At 42.2% G+C, this 16,685-nt stretch overlaps 1 protein-coding gene across 2 annotated transcripts in view; it reads left to right on the top strand.

Moving 5' to 3' along the window:
- rap1gap2a (RAP1 GTPase activating protein 2a) overlaps positions 1–16,685 on the top strand; it is a 99,660-nt gene that overhangs the window by 292 nt on the left and 82,683 nt on the right. The window contains exon 1 of one of the 2 annotated variants that reach the window (XM_085371244.1): positions 465–535. The exons of the other annotated variant lie outside the window; for it this stretch is intronic. The gene's annotated coding sequence lies outside the window, so the exon portion shown is untranslated. Of the gene's footprint in view, positions 1–464; positions 536–16,685 lie in introns of those variants that run through there. 2 annotated transcript variants of the gene reach the window in all.

The raw sequence follows: 16,685 nt of genomic DNA, 5'->3' as shown, positions 1-16,685 counted from the left end.
GTTTGTTTTTAGGTTAGGTCTGGCACTTGTGATCTGCATACACGCACACAGCAAAGGGAAGTGATCTTACTTCCTTTGATATTCATTTATTTGTGGTCTTTTTTATGTCTTCTTAAACTTAGGAGTATGTTGTTGTCTGCATGCATGCAGGGAGTCCGCTGAGAAAGAGCCTTTGGAAATCTGATGGCACGCAGATATTCTTCCCTCCAATGCAGCAACAGTGCTGCAATGTCTTTTTATGGTGGTGCACTCTCTGGCGGTTTATGACACCATGTTGTGTTTATGTGTGTGTGTGTGTTTGGGGGATGGTGAGTGGGGTATGAAGTTCTGCATATGTGAGTGGGTGGACAAGAACAGTGCTTCTTAATATTTTCATAAATTCATCTCACTAACATTCATGCCACAGGAGGAAATCCAAGGCAAGCGATAGACGCTCAGTCATTCAAACACTCTTTTATGAGTAGAAGAAGAGGAAAATAGGAGCACCTGAATCATTTCTGAGATGTTACTTTCTGACCTGTGTGTCAGCCAACAGGTACGAGTCTTAATGTACTCATGAATTTTCCAACAATGTGCTGGTGGGAACTCATTTGTGCTCATGTGTGTATACATCACGGTGTATGTGTCCGAGTGTAATATGGAAATGTGATTATGGAAATGTGATACCTGCTGAATGCAGTGCTAAAGGAGAAATGCAATAATAATATTAAAACCATTACTCTTTGTCCCTAAGAAGCACTGCTTGTTTATAACATTAGGCTCTCAAAACCTTTCAAGACATCTCACAAGCATTGTGCTGTAATAGTAAGGAAGGAGTAGATATGCAAGCGTCATCTGATGAAGAAATGTGACGCATTTCTGTTGTTCCTGCAGGATACTTTGTGAGGTGCAAGATATTATGTGCCTTTTGCGTGCTGCTCAGATGGAGGGGGTGGGGGGGTCCTCTGGTGAGATGCTCTGTCCTGCTAGATTTCACTATCACCATGATGGCACTCTGGGAAAAAAGTTATGGCAGTTAAATGTGTCAGATGTGGACTTACAGTAGATGAGGGTTTTTTTCCATGATGTTTTGCTGCTGAAGGGTATGTCTTTAAAAAAAATTTTTTTTTTTAAAATTTCACATCCCTGAGTGAAAGCAGAGACACCAGTGCCCAACACACAAAAGCTCCTTGGTTCGAGAGGGCACAAATCCCTGCCATGGTTTTGTCGGGAAAGGCGTCTGGTGTAAAAAAAAAAAAAAAAATCTGCCAAAACTAATGTGTGGATCCATCTGCTGTGGGGACCCCTTGTGAATAAGGGAACAGCTGAAAGACGCTTTGGCAGCAGTGACACCGTCACAGTGTTGCTTTGGCCAAACAGTAATCCAAACCTTATTTTTAAAAAAAACACAAGAGAAAAGCAGCAAATATTTTATTTCTTCACGTTTTTGTTTATTTAATGATTACAGTTCTACTTCTGTGTACACTTTAATCTGTACTCATTTAGTGTACTACCTTCTGATTCAAGTTGGGTGGCCAAGATTCATACCCCCAGCTCCTCTGACTGGATAAACAGTTAAGACGATTGTAAATGGCCTCGCTAGAAGTCTGACTAGCTATCCACACAGCTAAACATGAACCCAGGAACTCCAGACAATAGATGAGATCTTGAGAAGTTTACTGGTTCTTTCATTTTGTGAAACTGTAACAATAAAACATATGTGGAAATGTACATTAATAATCTGTACTGTTAACAACAACATGTGCCAATGATCTAACAATGCATTCGAAGAGCTAACATGACGATTAGCACCGTTAATTAGCATATGAACTGGCGATCTCATTTACATATGAATAGCACATAGAAAACTTGCTAACTGTGGTCCATCACACATAAAGACAGCACTTTGAATGCCTCGTTGCTTTACCATTGAGTACTTACAGACAATGCTTTAACAAACACCCAAAGAAGGACACGAATGTGGAGCAGCCATCTTGAAGCAGCATCGCAAGCAAACATGAACTTCCTGTCTAACTCTTCTTCTACTGTCACAAAATATCGACTTAAAGGGACCGCAGGGCGGCGCACTTACTAACATTTAAAACATGAAATTAACTAAGCAGTAACATAACACTCCCCGCCTGGGATTATAACAATCCCACATTAAACTGTCAGTCACTAAACTTTTCGGGGGACAGCAGCAAAACCACTTCTGTTACAGGACGACAGAAAGTCTTCTTATCACCTGAGTGCGAAGTAGTTACTTCGACTTTCCGGACAAGTCCATCGTTCCCTGGGAAAGTCTTGGTTATGATACACATGGGCCAATCGCCCCTCTTCACCTGAATGTCTTTGAGCAGAACGATGTCTCCTTCCTTGAGACTTTGTTTCTTGTCCTGCCATTTGTGTCGCAACTGAAGAGTATGAAGGTATTCCCGTCTCCATTTGGACCAGAACATGTCAGCGAGACCTTGTACTCTTCTCCATTGTTCTTTCAGAAATATCCCCTTTCCAAAGTCACCAGGGGGTGGCGCTGCTGAGTCTGGTTTCATCGTGAGCAGCATCGACGGCGTGAGGATGAGGGGTGACTCAGGATCGGTGGACACAGGAATCAGGGGGCGAGCATTCATGATGGCACAGACTTCTGCCATGAATGTTGACAACAGTTCATGTGTTAGTAGTGTTCTTTTGCAGTCCTGTAACATAGAGTCGAGGATACGCCTCGCAATCCCAATCATCCGCTCCCAGGCACCGCCCATATGGGATGCATGAGGTGGGTTGAAGATCCATGAACAGTTTTGTTTGCTTAAGTAGCCTTCGACATCCTTGACTGACATGTTCGATCCGTCCATTTTCAGTTCCCGAGAGGCGCCGATAAAGTTCGTACCGCAATCCGATCTTAGTTGTCTTGCTGGGCCTCTGATTGCAAAAAGTCGCCTTAAAGCATTTATAAAGCTGTCTGTGCTCATTGATTCGATCAACTCGATATGGACTGCTCTTGTTGACAGACATGAGAACATCACGGCCCACCTTTTAGAGCTAGCTTGTCCTCCTCTCGTGCGCCGGGTTACAATGTCCCATGGCCCGAACACGTCTACACCCACATATGTGAAGGGGGGTGCAACTTGCATTCGTTCAGATGGTAAGTTTCCCATTTGCTGACATTCCGCTTTTCCTCTCAATTTCTTGCATGTGACACACTTAAAAAGCACTGTGCTGATAGCCCTTTTGGCTCCTACCATCCAGAATCCTGCAGCTCTAATGGCACCTTCCGTGAAATGTCTTCCTTGGTGTTTCACAGTCTCGTGATAGTGCCGTATTAAGAGCGTTCCCAAGTGGTGTCGGGCAGGGATGATGAGAGGGTGAGTGGTGTCGATAACCAGTTCAGATTGTATGATTCGGCCTCCAACTCTTAAGAGTCCATTGCTATCTAGAATAGGATGCAGTTTCCAAAGACTGCTTGAGGGGGGAATAGGGATCCCTTCCTGAATACACTTAATTTCCTTTTCGTAGCACTCACTCTGAACGCTCTTTATGATACAGACCTTCGCATTTTCCAATTCTTCCACTGTGGGTTGACAGAGATGCCAACCACGACAGCTGGATGCTTGGTTGGATCGACCAAAGGAACGAGCAATGTGGGTCAAGCGGGCAACTGCTCTTAGGAGAGGACTGTAGTTGGAAAACCTCTCAAGATGGGATGAACTTACTGTTGACCTTGCGATTTGTGTCAGATTTGTTGTCACCAGCGGACGTATTTCTGTATCAAGAGTGGGATCCACAAGGTCAAACGTGACTGGAGATTGCGACTGTGCGGACGGTTTGAGGAGAAAGGCTGGCCCTTTAAACCATGTTGTGCTGCTCAGTTGCGCTGCTGCAACGGAGCGGGACCCATGATCTGCTGGGTTGAGTTTGGATGGAACGTGCCTCCACTGGTTGGAGCATGTTGATTGGAGGATGCGTTGGACCCTGTTATGCACGTACACATAAAACCTTCGTGACTGATTGTGGATGTAGCCTAGCACGACTTTACTGTCAGTGTAGTACTCAATGTCGTCAAACATGATGTCTATTTCTGCTACTATCAGCTCCGCAACTTCAACTGCAAGCACTGCAGCACATAACTCTAGTCTTGGAATTGTGAGGCCGGCTTGAGGAGCTAGCTTTGTTTTTCCAAACACAAAGCCGATTTCTGTTTTGTTCGAAGTAGACAGTTTGATGTAAGCGACAGCTGCAATGGCTTTCACGGATGCATCAGCGAATACACAAAGTGTTTTGGTTTGGGCACCAGATGTAGAGAGAGAAGTGTAGGGGCGTGGTATTTGGAGATCTTCTAAATCTTGAAGTGAGTCCTTCCAATTGCTCCACTCTGCCTTCATGTTGTCTGGGAGTGCTGCATCCCAGTCGTCCGTCAAGCTGGTAAGTTCTCTAAGAATCAGTCTGCCTTGAATTGTGATTGGAGCGAGAAACCCCAGAGGGTCGTAGAGACTGTTGACAGTAGAGAGGACACCTCTACGTGTGAAGGCCTTTTGCTCATTGTCAACTTTGAATGTGAAGGTGTCTGTGTCAACATTCCACAGCAGCCCCAAACTGCGTTGCACTGGCGAGTCTTGAGCACACAGGTCTAAGTTTCCAATGTTTTTTGCCCTGTCCTCTGGTGGGAAAGCTTCTAGGACTGTAGGGCGGTTGGAGATTACTTTGTGTAGTCTGAGGTTTGAAGAAGCAAGAGCCCGTTGAGCTTGTTGGAGAACTTGTATGGCCTTTTCTTCAGTAGGAAATGACTTGAGAGCGTCATCGACATAGAAATCTCACTCAATGAATGTCCGCACCTCAATCCCAAAATCTAGCTCACCAGTCGCTGCTGCTTTCTTCAACCCATATATGGCGACAGAGGGGGAGGGACTGTTCCCAAAAATGTGCACTCGCATGCGATACTCTATAACTTCAGATGACATGTCGTTATCTTTGTACCACAAGAAGCGGAGAAAGTCTCTGTGGCTCTCTTTGACAACAAAACAGTGGAACATATGTTCAATGTCCGCCGTTATGGCCACCTGCTCCTTTTTGAATCTTATGAGCACCCCAACAAGACTGTTGTTGAGGTCGGGGCCTGTTAGCAACACGTCGTTGAGAGAGACTCCTTCATGTGGGGAGCTTGAGTCGAACACGACCCTAATTTTGGCGGGTTTCTTTGGATGGTAAACCCCAAACAAAGGGAGGTACCAGCATTCCTGGTTCTGACTGAGAGCTGGTGCCACTTCAGCATGTCCTCTGGTAAGCATGTTCTCCATAAACTCCAGAAAGTGTGTTTTCATTTCAGGTCGTTTTTCAAGAGTGCGCCGGAGTGACATAAGGCGATCGTAGGCTAGTTGTCTGTTGTTCGGGAGCCGTTGTCGAGGCGATCGAAAAGGCAGAGGACCAACCCAGCTATTGTCGCTGCCCTGATAGAACTCTGAGTCCATTATTTGGAGAAACTGCATATCCTCAACTGATGGTGCAAGTTTGTGATCATCCGCTGTTCGTGTGAAGACCTGCTGACCAATGCTGTCCACATTACATCCTGACACAGGAAGGCTTGGGAGGCTGTGACTGCGCTCAGGAGCTTTGGTAAATGTCTCTTTAACAGTTATTTGACCGTTGCATGGCTGAAAATGGCTTGCACGGCCATTCTCCAGTATGAAAGTCTTATAGCTGTTCACGTGTGGGGGTCTGTGCACTCCATCGAGACAGATGTCACCTACCACGACCCAACCCATGTCGAGTCTCTGAGCAAATGGGGCGTCGTCTGGGCCGTTTATCTGCTCCCGGACTTTGTGGACTCGAAGCATGTCTCGTCCCAGCAGTAGTAGTATGTCAGCATTTGGGTCTAATGGCGGGATCAAGTTGGCAATCTGTCGTAGATGGGTGTGGTGTTGGGCAGCTTCTGGAGTTGGTATCTCAGAGCGGTTATCTGGAATTTCGTTACATTCGAGGAGTGTTGGCAGAGGAAGACTTGCCTTTCCATTCACTGACTCTACTATAAAGCCAGAAGCACTTCTCCCTGATACTCCTGTGAGTCCGGCACACGTCTTTAACATGTACGGGCGACTCTCTCCTTGGACCTGAAAAACATCAAAGAACTGGGAACGTGCCAGCGATCGATTGCTCTGATCGTCCAAGATTGCATACATTTTCTTTGTTTGATCTCTGTGTCCAGCAGGGTATACATTCACTAGTGTGATTTTTGAACATTCTCTGGCGCTCACTCCTTCCCCACACACCTCAGTACACCGAGACGTGACTTCTTGGGTGTCTGCTTTGTCTCTCTCCCCGCCTTGCTGTGGGGAAGGGGGCGATTTAGACTCCCATGGTGCTGGACCTGGGTGGAGGGCAGAAATGTGATTTTTGCTGTCACACTCAGTGCACGTGGTTTCTGATTCACAGTTCTTGGCTAAATGGTCAGTAGATGAGCAGCAGCGAAAGCAGACGTTTAATTTTTTGAGGATCTGTTTGCGCTCTTCCAAGGGTTTCTCTCTGAACCCTCTGCACCTTTTCAGAGGATGAGGCTTGCTGTGAATTGGGCACTGTTTATTTGGATTCACAGCATACTTAGACTTTTCTGCATCTGCCTTGTCCTGTACTTGAGTTTTGTGAACAGATATGGGTCCTTTGGAGAACCTTTCGTGCATGTGTCTTCGTTCTGATGTTATGGGTTGGTTAGGGCTGTGGACGCTGAAGCTAGGGTCAGTTCGTGTTCTGGCTTCAGTGCGAATGAAGTTGACAAACACAGTAAAGGGGGGAAAGCTGACGCCATAATCGTGCTTGTACCTTGAACCAATATTCATCCACCTTTCTTGTAGATTGTACGGCAATTTTTCGACTATCGCTTGGATCCCTCTTGATGTGTCTAAGTAGGTCAAGCCAGGTAAGTAACCGTCCAACTTGGCTGTCTCTAGCTCTAACATTAGGTCGGCAAGATCACGGAGTCTATAAGGCTCTTTAAGTGTGATTTTAGGGAAGCTGTCGACCTTTTGAAAGAGAGCTTGCTCTACAGCTTCTGGGGAGCCATATATTTCTTCAAGTCTGTCCCAAGCCATAGCTAAACCAACTTCAGGGCATCTGATATTGACAGCTCTCATTTGTTTGGCTTGTTTAGCTGAATCTTTACCAAGGTAGCGCACCAGCAAATCCAGCTCTTCTCCTGGTGAAAGGTCTAACCCTGCTATTGCGGTTTTGAAAGATGATTTCCATGCCCAGTAACTCATGGGTTGGTCATCAAAGCTGGTAAGGCCTGTAGTAATGAGCTGGCTGTGGGCTAGATATTTGGCGAGGTCGTAAGTGTGTTGGCTCGGGGCATGTTCATTGCCGTGAGTATAACTGGATTTATATGGTGTCTGAACAAGAGGTGTAAACTCTTTGTAGTTGGTGGATGGGGGCTTGTACAGTTCGTTATGAGTAGCAGCACAGTTTGCTTTGTTTCCTTCTTTTATAGCAATTTCTTGAAAGGCGGGTGTAGGGTCTTTGTATTCAGTTTTTACTGGGGCTGTTGATTCTGCTGCATTGATAGCTGTTTGTTCCAAAACATACTGCGCAGTGCGTTTTTCTTTGCTCTCAGATAGGGGTGGCCCATAAGCTACACTGCGTGTTTCGAAGCCTAATTCAAGTAGACCAGCTTCTAAAGAATTAGCTTCTGCTATGGCAGCTTCCTTCTCTTGTTCCGCTCTCAGCGCGTCAAGAGTAGCTTGTAAGCATGCTTGCTCGACTTTAATTTCTATTTCTTTCTTTGTATATGAGGCTCTTGTTTGGGCAGCTTCAGCCTTTGCTCTTGCTCTGAGCAGTTCAATGCTAGCTGACGAACCTGCTCTTGATGGTGGTTTGTGGGAACGGACTGACCCTGTCTCGGCTTTGGAGGATTTACTTTCAGACATTTTGGATTTGTTGTATTTTGATTGTGTCCGCCCGTATACTTTACTTAGCTTATAGGATGGTTGTAGCTCCACGCGGTGGCTTCTGTAGCTATGATGTTTGCTGTGGTGCTGTCTTTTCACTGTAAATGGCCTCGCTAGAAGTCTGACTAGCTATCCACACAGCTAAACATGAACCCAGGAACTCCAGACAATAGATGAGATCTTGAGAAGTTTACTGGTTCTTTCATTTTGTGAAACTGTAACAATAAAACATATGTGGAAATGTACATTAATAATCTGTACTGTTAACAACAACATGTGCCAATGATCTAACAATGCATTCGAAGAGCTAACATGACGATTAGCACCGTTAATTAGCATATGAACTGGCGATCTCATTTACATATGAATAGCACATAGAAAACTTGCTAACTGTGGTCCATCACACATAAAGACAGCACTTTGAATGCCTCGTTGCTTTACCATTGAGTACTTACAGACAATGCTTTAACAAACACCCAAAGAAGGACACGAATGTGGAGCAGCCATCTTGAAGCAGCATCGCAAGCAAACATGAACTTCCTGTCTAACTCTTCTTCTACTGTCACAAAATATCGACTTAAAGGGACCGCAGGGCGGCGCACTTACTAACATTTAAAACATGAAATTAACTAAGCAGTAACATAACAACGATGGATGGATGGATGGATGGATGGATGGATGGATGGCCCAAATCTACAGTTACTGTATGAAGATTTGGGCCATGAAGAATTATAGGACCACTGGGTAATGCATTTTTGTCATGTGCCTTCAGCTGAACCCCTCCACCCCCAGCCCACTCCAGTTATGAATGGTCAGTGATGGCAGACTTTGGGATATTAATAGCTCTGGAGCTTCAGAATCGTCACATCAACCAAAAAGAGACTCTTGACACAGCAGTCCCAGACTAAAGCGCTTTACAAATCACAGTTCTGCTGTGTCAAGTGGACGACTGGTCCTGCTGGCAGCATTTCACGCAATCTGCTGATGATTCAGTTCAAAATGCATGATGGCTAATCTGTACCTCTCAGGTGGAGTGAATCCAGGATTTGTCCCATTTTCTTAGAGCAAACACACCCTGCACACGGTGCATGCAGACGAGCTTACAGTGAGTCAGTGTCAGTCCTTTGCATTTAGGAGTTTTTTTAACCTTCTTTTAAAACAGTGTTCAGTGTGAATAGTTACTGCGTTTTGTTCATCTGTTTTAATCCCACTGGATTTAAAAGGGTTTATTTATCATGTTGCCTGTCTCATATCTTTTGTCCCCGTATTATCTTGAGCAGTCCACTTGACGGCTGTTAAAAATCAACCAACACCACTCAGAGACTTTCTTCTATCCTCACATAACTCCTGTCCTATTGTCTCTCATCTCCTCCTTCCTCTGCCCGTCATCATCACATCTATGAATCCCTCAATCTATCAACATTTCACATTCCTCTCTCCCTTTCTCCCTTCTCTCTTTTTTCCCAAAAGCTTTGGAAATACCAAGATTTCTGCACTGATTACTCACCATGTGTACGGATCTTCACCCGGGTCACAGCCATCGATAGTCTCACTAAACCAGGGGTGGGCAACTCCAGGCCTCGAGTGCCAGTGTCCTGCAGGTTTTAGATGTCCTTGATCCAACACAGCTGATTTAAATGGCTAAATTACCTCTTCAACATGTCTTGAAGTTCTCCAGAGGCCTGGTAATGACCTTATCATTTGATTCAGGTGTGTTGACCCAGTGTGAGATCTAAAACCTGCAGGATACCGGCACTCGAGGCCTGGAGTTGCCTACCCCTGCACTAAACTAACACATATTCATCCCCATTTTTTTTTTATTAGAACACTTGAGTAATAACCCTCATTGCAACCTGTAAGAAGTCAACTTGAATTCTTGAACTGAATAATTGATAGACCCTTGTTTAGCAGCACAGTATATAGTTTCCTGTGGCGGTTTTTTGAGATTTGCCAATTTTTTCACCCTTTCTTCCAAGATGTTCCTAAGTTTCATTTACTTTTTTGGTTTTTTTATATCTCTTTTAACCATTTGGTGGTGTCCTCTTTGTGTGTTTAGGGGAATTTTTCCTTACTGACCACAATACATTTAACCCCCAACCATGATGATCCCTCCACCACGCTTCACATTGTTCACATTGCCCTTTCCCCTCAAACGTGGTGCATACATTCTCACCAAAAAGATCACATTTTGGCTCATCAGCATTTTCCAGAGAGGTCTTTAGCACACATCTGATATTCTCTATGTTTTGTTTTGTTTTGTTTTCCACTGAAGAGTAGTTTTTGCTTAGTTGTCTTTCCATTAGCACTATTTTTATCGAGCGTTTTAAACGAGTTACATTGATAAGAGTTTTCACCTTCTGTAATATTTGTAGGATGTGTTCCTCAGCAGAGTAACAACAGTCCAGGGTTCCTTCCATTTGTACACATTTTGTTCACTTTTTGTTCTTTTTTTGTTCTAGAAATCCTTTTGTAGCTTTTTCCAACTTTGTGCATTGTTGTAATGCATCATCTACCCAGACTCAGACATTAACCAGACTTTGTGTGCATTTATTTATAGCGAGGGGCGATCTCATCTCCCTAGCTTTTAGAGAAGTTGTTAGCACAAAGATTCCCTTTTATTAGCATGAGTTCAAATTCAAGTCCAGCTATGTTATTTTTTTTAATAGAAAATGGTTTTATAAAATTGAGGCTTAGATGAAGATCAGACCGAAGTTGATCAAAAAACTTGTGATTCCAAAAAGTGTTTCGAGACTGAATTTTGCACCTTCGCTCCACTCGAACTCAGTTGTATTTTGCTATTTTTCCATCGTGCTTTGGTTACAGTTGAGAATTATTTAGCCCTCAGTAAAGAACGATTACATTCTTCCTGTTTATTCCCTTACCTTCTTTGCTGATGAGATCAGCGCACACTTTAATACAGAAACACATGAGTCATCAGTTGCAGAGGGGATTTGCGTTAAACTTCCTCAGCCTGTGTTTGTATTTGTGTGTTCCCATTTAGTGGAAAATGAAATGCTGTGAGGAAATTGCCATGTTCTCACAGCACACCTGATTAAATTGCTTTTTTGTAGGCTGAGCAATTGCACTTGCCCCTGGTTGGTGTCTGGTTGTGTTTGCAGAGCCTTGTGTGTTTGGCATCAGGGACAGAAACGGGAAGTATGTGAATAAGTGGATTTTCTTTTTTCTGGTCAATGTTGCCGAATAATGGGATTAAAGAAAGGAATGATAGCACTGTGTCACCCGTGGGTGGAGGAGGCGCAGCACGTGCGCACATGTCACAGCTTATTAATTTGAGTGCATGAATGTGTGCATGTGTCGAAATTTATGAATGCATGAATGTGCGCCTGTGTGCACATGCGATGCCTGCTGTTTATGGATGTGCGCTCTCATCTCTCAGTGTGGGTGAATTGGAAGAGTGGGTGGATGGGTGGGCTCGCTGTCATTTTTACTAAAATCCACTAACAAAGCGATGAACCATGGGGGGCAAAAATGGGAAAATAAAAATAGAATAGAAGAAAAAAGGAAGGTTTATTGCGCAGAGACCGACTCAAGAAGGAAATGAAAAATATATCTACCTTCTGCATATTTCTTCAATAACAGTTCATATTGAGGGGGTTCCTAATGATCAAATAAAGTTTGTTAGATTTTTATCATATATTCAATAAAGTATGTTATCTTGGGTTCTAAATAAATTCTGTTAGGTAATAAAGTGCATTGAGTTCTATTACTCACCTCATCTGTTTTAGGCAAACACACATCTCCACAGAGGATCCAAAATGTGGAATAATGTTTCAGTCCCATCAAACAATATTTAGTACCTCAGTCACTAGTGCTATTCATTTCACAGTGCTTAGTTCAAAATAAAATAGCATAAGAATAATTTTAATAAGACTTTTATGTACACTGAGTTGGACCCCATTTCACCTTCAGAAATCCCTTAATTCTTTATAGATTTAAGAAGTTGCTGGAAAATTCTCTAGAGGTTTTGGTTCATATTGACGTAATAGCATCATATAGTTTCTGCCCATTTCTGCAGATCTGTCAGCTGAATATTCATAATCCAAACCTGTTTCACCATATCCCAAAGATCCTCTGTTGAATTGAGCCCTGGTGTCTGTATTGGCCCATTTAAGTACAGTGAGCTCATTATCATGTTCCAGAAACCAGTTTGAAGTGGTTTGAGCTTTGGGGCTACACTGTGACTGTAAAGGGACAAACATGGTCAGCAGCAATACTAAAGTGTGCCAAGAAACTATCCCCCACCATTAAAAGCCTAGTTATAGTTGTAGAAGAAAATCCCAGTAGATCAACACTTCCTGAAATACTGAGACCAGCTTGTCTGTCACAAACAGCGATTCAGCATTCAGAGTGACTTAAAATCATCTTTCTTAATGACAGTTTGAACATAAGCCTTGATCATGGCAACATGCATATATTCACTGAGTTTCCACCATGTGTTTGGCTGATTAGATGTTTGCATCAATGAGCAGTTGAACAGGTATACCTACAGTAATAAAGTGGCCGGTGAGTTTAAATGTGTTTTTAAAGCTCGCTAAAACCTTTAAAGGACATCAGCCGAATACAGAAACTCATCACTAGAAAACAGCTGTGCAGTACCAGCTGTGTGCATGTGATATTCAAAGACCAATATCCTATGAAAGAAATCCTATGACACATTCATATATTCTCTGGTAGTCGATCAATAGGCAGCTTTGGTTCTTCTGTGCTCTGTGTGCGTTCTAACAGATGGTGATTAATGTGAATGAGGCAGGAGCCATTAAGCAGAGCATCAGCTCTGTTACTAAATCAGCAACCCTCTGGTAAAACCTCATAAGACTAAGTAACCTATTAGTGGCACAGAATGGGAGGCCGGTTGGGAGGAGGAAGAGAGAGGTAGACGAAGAAAAGCGAAAGGTCTCTCGTGTCTGTCTGTGTATCTCCCCCTTGGGAATCTATCTAATGACTAAATACCTCATTACATGGCTGTGAGAGAGATGAAAGAGAGGAGAAGTGACACAGAAGGAATAAAGATGGAAATGTTGCGTCTCTTGTGCTGTCCCGCTGCCACCAGCTGCCGGGAAGAATTGCTACTGAGAAAGACACGAGGTACTAAAGTGAAATAAACAAAACTCAATTGATGGAAGAGAGAGAGAAAAAACAGAAATTGAATTTATAAAGTCTGAGATAAAAAAATTATGAGACATAAATATGCATTACTTTCACACATACAACACAAACATACTCAGTGACCACTGTGCTGTTTATGTTACAGTTTTTCTGACTGCTACAAATCCAAATGCCGTTTTCTGAATCCAGTGCTGGGTCGTTAATTAATTTATCGCCCTTTTGGCAATTTACACAATTACAATCACTGCTAACACAAAACAAAACAACATTGTTCACACTTGTATACATTTTTTTGAGAATAACAGCATAAGCATAGGTGACAGGGGCAGGGATAGCTCAGTAGGTAGAGTGGTGGCCCCATGATCGGAAGGTCGGGGGTTCGACTCCACTGAACGGCTACCCTGAGGTACCCCTGAGCAAGGTACCGTCCCTACACACTGCTCCCCGGGCGCTACATTGGTGGCTGCCCACTGCTTCACTGGGTGAATGGGTTAAATGCAGAGAAACTATTTCCCTATGGGGACTAACACGCACACTTTACACTTTACCATAGACTGTATATAAAAGATGGTTGTACCTGCTGAAATGTTACCCATCGGTTTTGCAGCCTCAGCATTAGTGTTTTGGTCAGTACCATGTTATTTGTCATTTATTTATTAATTTGGGAGCCAGATGTGACAACAATTAGGTGATGGGGAAGTACTGTCAGCTAACGCTAGCAACTTTGGTTAGCAAACTATATAAATAAACTGTACAGCTTCAAAGCAAAGACACAAAAATCTGCTACTTAATAAAAGGCTAGAAATTTGCTAACTGAACATGACTAAGAAGTCTAGTTCGATGACTCGAATTGGTAGATGAAGCCTGTAAATCAAAGTAACCACATCACTATCCAGACTGATTGATGAGTTATTTAAAAGTCACCGCCTGTTGCTGGTGTTATGAAGAGTGAAGTTACAATGCTGTGAAAAAACACTTACCTCTTTCATGATTTCTTAGATTTTTGCATATTTTTTGTATTTGAGTAAATACAAAATGATGATACATGATTTCATTTTCTTAAGGAAGCAATGAGTAGCTTCCCCCTTAAGCCTAATAACTGGTTGTACCACCCTTGGCAGCATGAACTACAAATTAAGTGTTTGTGGAGAAATGTTGGTGCTAATTCAGCCACACTGGAGGGTTTTCAAGCATGAACAGCCTGTTTAAGGTCATGCCAAAGCATCCCAATCAGATCTAAGCCCAGACTTTGACCAGGCCACTCCAAAACCTTCATTTTGTTTATTTTGAGTCATTCAAAGGTGGACTTGTTGGTGTGTTTCAAATCATTGCATAGAACATATGCCTATAGATCATTATAATTTCATGTACCAGGTTGTAAATATAAAGGTTTTTTTAGTACTATAAAGTTAGACGTTTTGAAGTCTTGTGGTCTACGGGATTGATGCATTAGTACCATGTTTTTAACTGGCTACAAACATCTGAGAGGCAGAGAAAACTCGTTACAGTGAAAGGAGAGATTTTTTTCTTCTTATTCCTTTCAAAATCCAAAATGTCCCACACACATTTTTACTGACTGGTGTTTGTAATGAATACTTATACTTAAGTCTTATATATACAGAAAAGGGATGTTTTGATGGGATTATTTTGGTTTTGCCAGCAAAGGGGTTTTATATTGTCTTGTATTGAAACAGTCCTATGAGAAGAAAATATTGTATGAAATTTTTTTTTTTTTGCAAACAGTTATGAGATAATGGATGCTTTCAAGAAATGGGTGCTTGAAACTGTGAAAACCAAAAAACATGTATGAAGTAAAGACGGTCTTCCTTTCCCCAAAATACATTTTATTGCAGCAGTAAAGTTCAGTTTTAAAATATGTCAATTTACAGGATTGCCGTAGCTTTAAAGGATTAATCATATTGATGCTAGGTTCAGCATCAAGTGTTCTTTCTTTATTATTTCTCACCTTGCTATCGACAACTAACACACAACATTGTAAATGCAAAAAAACAAAACAAAACACACACCCTCTTATCTGTCATGCAAAAAGCTCTGCTTTTTAGGTTGTTTCATCAGCATCATGTTAACAGAAGAGTGTTAGGAAGATGCTGTGAACAGCAAACCTGTGCTGGAATAGTGTTGTGACATTAGACACTGATAAAGGATATTTATAAGATTGCAAATGACTCATGGCCTTTTACACAGATGGCCCACTGGTCTAGCTACACAGTCAGATCAGGCTTTACAGTTTCATGAGCAACAAAGAAAATGCAGGATGTGTTATACCTATGTATATTAAGCTAGTCTTTTATATGGCACAAAGTCCTGCTAGAAACAAGTCTTGCAACTTGGCAGCTATCTTGGAAAAAATCCCGAACATTTGAAGATTTGAGAGCTGAAGTCCTTGCTATAGAAATGAATGGAGATGGTAGGAGTCATCTCTTCAATGTCAGGGTCATAAATTGCAATTATATTAAACTGCCAACAAAATCTAAGTTTAAAAAAACGTACACAAAAAACAAAACAATAAATCTCTCCTTTTTCCAAAGGTTTAAATCACTTTTTACCACTGAACCATATTTCTACTGTGCATATCCAAAGTTTTACAACAATACATTACATTACAATCCATTTAAAGTGGTGTAGTTTATCATAATCTGATTTATATTTTCCAAACATTATATACACTTGATGTGTGTGTATGTGCTTCCTAGGAGGCAAAAGGAGTTCTCCAGGCCTTAGCTAAGTTTTAATTAATACATTGATAATTTATATATTTCTGAGCAAAATATAAAAACGAGGGATGGCTCAAGACTTCAGTACAGTGCTGTACATACAAATTTTGTACATAATCATTTCATGTAGCAACCACTAACATTAATTTCAAATATTTTTTATATGTTTTTATATTTTCGTCATGGGAGCATTGAACAAATGCCATGCTAGTTCATGTTTCACTACATGATTATTGCAGCAACAAGGAGATATGCCGCCATACAGCTGATACAGTCGTGAACCTTCACTCTGCAGTCATCAGTGCATAAGTGTGATTGGCTAATGTTTCCCATTTTAGCTACCGATGTCACACAGGGATGGGACAATCGCCATCCTTAGCATGCCTCATGTCTCAGGTAGACCACAATTGTCTGAGTGCTATGTCTTCTCTATATAGGAAAATGTCTCTGGCACAACACAGTGCCATCGTCAGTCTTTATTGCTCACACACTGCGTACAATAAAAGAGTTTGAACAAATTAATGGAGTTTAACAGTTACCATGCACTTGGTGTTGTTTGTCAGTTGCGAACACTGTGGCGACCTGATGACATCAGCCAACTGGTTACTGTCGGGTGATGTCACCCAGCCCACTTACAAACATCTGTGGTGTTGTGAATGCACATTTCAGATCTCAAGGATAAAATGAGTGTGTTGCAGAGGAAATATGAGTGTCATAAATATCAGAATTCCACAGTTTTTATAAAACTGAACTTGCAGTTTGCTCTTTCTCAGGCTAACGTTAAACTGGGCACGGTGAAATACCTACAGAATAGACAGATATTGAGTCATCGGGTATTAGATTTAACAAATGAAGCTGTGCGACACTAAACAAAGAGAAGATGATCCTCTGACTTAAATCTGCCAGCAAGTAGTCA

Source organism: Diplotaxodon limnothrissa, linkage group LG14, assembly GCF_057381915.1.
Source record: "Diplotaxodon limnothrissa isolate DT_005_m linkage group LG14, D_limnothrissa_male_GT1.1, whole genome shotgun sequence".
Classification (NCBI taxonomy): Eukaryota; Metazoa; Chordata; class Actinopteri; order Cichliformes; family Cichlidae; genus Diplotaxodon; species Diplotaxodon limnothrissa.
This window is presented reverse-complemented; position numbering and strand designations above follow the sequence as displayed.